The following is a 5,942-nucleotide window of genomic DNA, read 5'->3' as shown; positions in this document are numbered from 1 at the left end:
TTTTTTTTTTTTTTTTTTTTTTTTTTTTTTTTTTTTTTTTTTTTTTTTTTTTTACCATGCAGTTTTAATCATAACTACTGTGTAGTATAGCCTGAGGTTGGGGATGGTGATTCCACCAGAGGTTCTTTAATTGATGTGAATAGTTTTTGCTATCCTAGGATTTTTGTTATTCCAAATGAATTTGAAAATTTCTCTTTCTAACTCTGTGAAGAACTGAGTTGGAATTTTGATGGGAATTGCACTGAATCTGTAGATTGCTTTTGACAAGATAGCCATTTTTACTATATTAATCCTGCCAATCCATGAATATGGGAGATCTTTCCATCTTCTGAGATCTTCTTCGATTTCTTTCTTCAGAGATTTGAAGTTCTTGTCATACAGATCTTTCCCTTAGTTAGAGTCACACCAAGATATTTTGTATTATTTGTGACTATTTTGAAGGGTGTTGTTTCCTTAATAACTTTCTCAGCCTGTTTATCCTTTGTATAGAGAAAGGCCACTTGTTTGAGTTAAGTTTATATCAAGCTACTTCACTGAAGTTATTTATCAGGTTTAGGCATTCTCTGGTTGCATTTTTGGGGTCACTTATATATACTATCATGTCATCTACAATTAGTGATATTTTGACCTCTTCCTTTCCAATTTGTATTCCTTTGATCTCCTTTTGTTGTCTAATTCCTCTGGCTAGGACTTCAAGTACTGTATTGAATAGGTAGGGAGAGAGTGGGCAGCCTTGTGTAGTCCGTGATTTTAGTGGGATTGCTTCCAGTTTCTCACCATTTAGTTTGATGTTGGCTACTGGTTTACTGTAGATTGCTTTTATTGTGTTTATGTATGGGCCTTGAATTCCTGACCTTTCCAAGTCTTTTATCATGAATGGGTGTTGGATTTTGTCAAATGCTTTCTCAGCATCTAATGAGATGATCACCTGGATTTTGTCTTTGAGTTTGTTTATATAGTGAATTATGTTGATGGGTTTCCATATATTGAACCATCCTTGCATCCCTGGGATGAAGCCTACTTGATAATGATGGATGATCATTTTGATGTGCTCTTGGATTCAGTTTGCAAGAATTTTATTGAGTATTTTTGCATCAATATTCATAAAGGAAAGTGGTCTGAAGTTCTCTTTCTTTGTTGGGTGTTTGTGTGGTTTAGGTATCAGAGTAATTGTGGCTTCATAGAATGAATTGGGTAGAGTACCTTCTGCTTCTATTTTGTGGAATAGTTTGGAGGAGTATTGGAATTAGGTCCTCTTTGAAGGTCTGATAGAACTCTGCACTAATGGTCCTGGGCTTTTTTTGGTTGGAAGACTATTAATGACTGCTTCTATTTCTTTAGGGGATATGGGACTATTTAGATGGTTAATCTGATCCTGATTTAACTTTGTTACCTGGTATCTATCTAGAAAATTGTCCATTTCATCCAGCTTTTCCAGTTTTGTTGAGTATAGCCTTTTGTAGTAGGATCTGATGATTTTTTTTGTATTTCCTCAGATTCTGTTGTTATATCTCCCTTTTCATTTCTGATATTGTTAATTAGGATACTGTTCCTGTGCCTCTAGTTAGTCTGGCTAGGGGTTTATCTATCTTGTTGATTTTCGCAAAGAACCAGCTCCTGGTTTGGTTGATTAGATAGTACTTTTTGTTTCCACTTGGTTGATTTCATCCCTGAATTTAATTATTTCCTGCCTTTTACTCCTCTTTGGTGAATTTCCTCCTTTTTGTTCAGGTGTGCAGTCAAGCTGCTAGTGTATGCACACTCCAGCTTCCTTTTGGAGGCACTCAGAGCTATGCATTTTCCTCTTAGGATTGCTTTCATTGTGTTCCATAAATTTGGGTATGTTGTATCTTCATTTTCATTAAACTTGACAAAGTCTTTAATTTCTTTGTTTCTTCTTTGACTGAGTTATCATTGAGTACATTGTTGTTCAGCTTCCACATATATGTCAGCTTTCTATTATTTATGTTGTTATTGAAGATCATCCTTAGTCTGTGGTGATCTGATAGAGTGCATGGGATTATTTCCTTATTTTTGTATCTGCTGAGGCCTGTTTTGTGCAATTATATGGTCAATTTTGGAGAAGGTACCATGAGATGCTGAAAAGAAGGAATATCCTTTTGTTTTAGGATGAAATGTTCTATAGATATCTGTTAAATCCATTTGTTTCATAAATTCTGTTTGTTTTACTGTGTCTCTGTTACTGTTTCCAGGATCTGTCTGCAAACTTGGTGGAAGTTCCCATGGTCCCCAGAGGACTCTCCACACAGCAGGCACCTTAGCATGCTCAGGATCTTAGGATTACTGGTGAGTCAAATGCAACATCTGTTCCACAACCACCATGAGGAGCCTGTGCCAGCAGGGGCAGAGACCCTGGAAACCCACCTGACCATCAGCTCAGGTTCCTTCAGGTCGGCACCAGCCCGGGGCCACCTTAGGCGTGAACACGGTGGATTGTCCCAGGGTCTCCAGGGACTCTCCACGCTGCAGGTGCCCTAGCTCGCCCAGGATCTTAGGTCACTGATGAGTTGAAGGCAACATCTGTTCCAAAACAACTGTGAGGGGCCTGTGATGGTCCTGTGATAGCAGGAGTAAGGACACATGAGCCCTGCTTGACCAGTGGCTCAGGTTCCTTCTGGTAAGTGCTAGTCTACCTTGGTTTCCAACACAGCTAAAGCCCCAAGGTCCCCAGAGGAGGTACCACTTCCAGGCACTGTAACACACCCAGGATCTTAAGATCCCAGGATCCCAGCACCCCAGGAGCTTAGTCACACCAGGATTTCAGGATCTCAGAGGAAGCTTGACTGCCAAGAACTCTGACACACCCAGAATATAAGGTTCACAGGATCCCAGAATCACAGGATAACAGAGAAACCTGGACTCTGAGGAGTTCTGAATCAACTGGGATTTCAGGAAGGACAGGCTCCAATCAGATATACTGAGGGTATCGAGCACTTGAGATAATCAGATGGCGGGAGGCAAGCATAAGAACAGAAGGAACAGAAACCAAGGTTAATTGACATCATCAGAAGCAAACTCTCCCACCATAACAAGTCCTGGATACATCATCATACCAGAAAAGCAAGACATGGATTTAAAGTCACTTCTCATGATGATGATGGAGGACTATAAGAAGAAAATAAATAACTCCCTTAAAGAAATACAGAAGAACAAATCCAAACAGGTGAAAGAATTGAATAAAACCATCCAGGATCTAAAAATAGAAGTAGAAACATTAAAGAAATTGCAAAGGGAGACCACTCTGGAAATTGAAATCCTAGGAAAGAAGTCAGGAGTCACTGATGCAAGCATAACCAACAGAATATAAGAGATAGAAGAGAGAATCTCAGGTTCAGAAGATACCATAGAAAACATTGACACAACAATCAGAGAATAACTTTTTTCAAGGGGAAAGTTCTCAACAGTTTTGCTGTTTGCTCTTTGTGTTTTTTGGGGGAACAAACATACTGTATAGTTTATAGATAAAAGTATATCTGACCTTGAGTAAACTATTAAAGACTATTTTAGAAATAACAATTTTGGCTTACTGTTTAATTTTTAAGTATGTATGTGTGTGTGTGAGAGAGAGATCTTATGTAAACTAATAAAGACTATTTTAGAAATAACAATTTTGGCTTACTGTTTAATTTTTAAGTATGTATGTGTGTGTGTGAGAGAGAGATCTTATGTAAACTAATAAAGACTATTTTAGAAATAACAATGCAGAGTTACTGTTTATTTTTTTAAAATATGTGTGATCTTGAGTAAATTAATATAGTATTTTAGAAATAAAAAACTTACTTTAAAAAGAGTGGAATGAGAAATAATGTGATAGTGTATAGAGAACTTCATCTTCTTGACGTTTTAAGAAATTGAAATTTGTTGTTTTTAAAAATTTCTTTGTTTTGTTTTAGCCATATATAAACTCTTTTCTATGTAGATTTACACTTCCACCTCCATTCTTCTTGCCAATGTTAATTACTATTCCGAAAGAAACTTTTTAGTATGTGTATAATTTATACACATGGTAATGTATGCAATTCCTCAATTAAATGCTTTCTTTTATAAGAGTCTCCTTGGTCCTGGTGTCTCTTCACAACAAAAGAATACTGACCAGGACACTCTAGCTGAGACTCTAAATGTTAGAACGTGCAGAATTTTTCATTTTTGTTCCTGTATAATGTTGGTAACTTTTACATTCTTGGTGAATGGTTGGCTACCCAGCAACATCTCCAGCTCTAGTATTTATATTTTTGGACTTTATTTCCCGTAGCATAACATAATCATAGGATTTTTCTTGTCAAGAATGGCAAGATTTTCTTCTTTTCTTGGCTGAATAACATACTTTTGTGTTTGTGTATATAATCCTGTGCTATTTATAGAGTCATTTGTCTGTGGACAATTAATTTGTAATTATGTCTCGGCTATTGTGAATAGTGCTATAATTAGCATAGGAGTACAGGGATGCTTTTAATATGATTACCTTTTCATAGAATATATAAAAAGGAAGTAGAAGCTCTTGTGGTTCTTGACATTATTACTGGTATTTGATAATATCATACTGAGATTTTAATTTATGTTTCCTGACTTTTTCACATTTGAACGCTTTTTGCATTTATTATGCTTTAAATTTCTTCTTTATTGAAGTGACTAGGTTCTTTGCCCATTGATTCATACTTTTTACACATTTTATGTGATTTTATAAAACCTGGCGGACCACTTAGAATTGCTGAATATCTTTAAATATATGACAGTTTGAATTGCTACAAAACTTTAAGATTTCAAAGTTTTATACAGTTGCTTTTTTCTCCTTTGGACGCAGGATTTCATGTAGTGCACACTGGGCTCATTTTTGCTGTACTCCTTTACTCAGCCTTGGCTCAGGTAACACTGCAGAACAAGGGGCCAACATTTCGAATGATGTAGAGGAGTGTTGTGAAACATTGTCTTCAAGTGTGACATTGTTGACCCAGCCTCTCAATCTATGGGTGATGGGGCGGGGGTCACCAATACCCACCCCCATCTGAGGAATTATTTGGTGATTAGTGACTAATGGAGAAGGGTGAAATTTCTCCCAGAGTGGAAAAGACCACTGATAGGTTCCCCATGTCTTACTTTAGCCCCATATCCATGAATTTGTTGTGTTGGAGGTCACAATTAGGACCCCTGAGATGTGATTGGTTAGGATCAAGATACATTGTGTATATGTATGAAATTGTTAAAGAGTAAATAGAACACTGCTAGAAAATACTATCTAATCAGTCAGCTAAGTCACATAGAAAAAGTTTACCATCACAAACCTGGCAGTACAAGAGTAGAAGTATAAAATGGTGAAACCTTTACCCAACCTATGGTTTGGAACTGTAGGGAAACACTCTGTGCTCTCTGTCTAAAGCTGACTACAGGCAGAAGCTGATGTCTGTTCATTTGGTAAGCCATAAAATACTTGTGTAAGTTAATGATTGAGCTCTAGCAGATACCACAGGAATCAGAGTGATCTATAACAGACTTGCCTTTACTTTCCCTTTCTTCTCAGTTTTGTAATCTTCTTTTCAGTATCTTCTTAAAATGAATTATTTGCTTAAAACTTTTGTCTTCAGCTTTGCCTTTGGAGAAGACCCAGACAAAAATAAATTAATATGTTTAAATAAGGGCATTTTTTACTGAATGTCTTTTTAAAAATTAAAACTTCAAAATTGAAATTTATCATAGCTCATTTTTTTTGGATTAAAAGTTCTACAGATAGGGGAACAATAATTTGCAGACAACATTTTAAGCTGTTATCGGTTAGGATTGACTTCCTTAGACATTAATGGCACACATTGTCTGGAAATTACTGTTTTTTTTTTTTTTTCAAAAATTTTTAGATATTTTCTATTTTTTTAATTAGGTATTTTCTTCATTTACATTTCCAATGCTATCACAAAAGTCCCCCATACCCT

General features: G+C 36.2%; 1 pseudogene across 1 annotated transcript in view; it reads left to right on the top strand.

Moving 5' to 3' along the window:
* LOC110302640 overlaps positions 1-2,253 on the top strand; it is a 7,382-nt pseudogene extending 5,129 nt beyond the window's left edge. The window contains exon 2 of the transcript XR_002378827.2: positions 2,214-2,253. The product of XR_002378827.2 is annotated as an ARL14 effector protein pseudogene (transcript). The remainder of the gene's footprint in view (positions 1-2,213) is intronic.
* Positions 2,254-5,942: the final 3,689 nt, after the last annotated feature.

Source organism: Mus caroli, chromosome 9 (genome assembly GCF_900094665.2).
Source record: "Mus caroli chromosome 9, CAROLI_EIJ_v1.1, whole genome shotgun sequence".
NCBI classification, from domain to species: Eukaryota; Metazoa; Chordata; class Mammalia; order Rodentia; family Muridae; genus Mus; species Mus caroli.
Note: the sequence above shows the minus strand (reverse complement) of the source record. Positions and strands in the feature narration are given on the sequence as shown.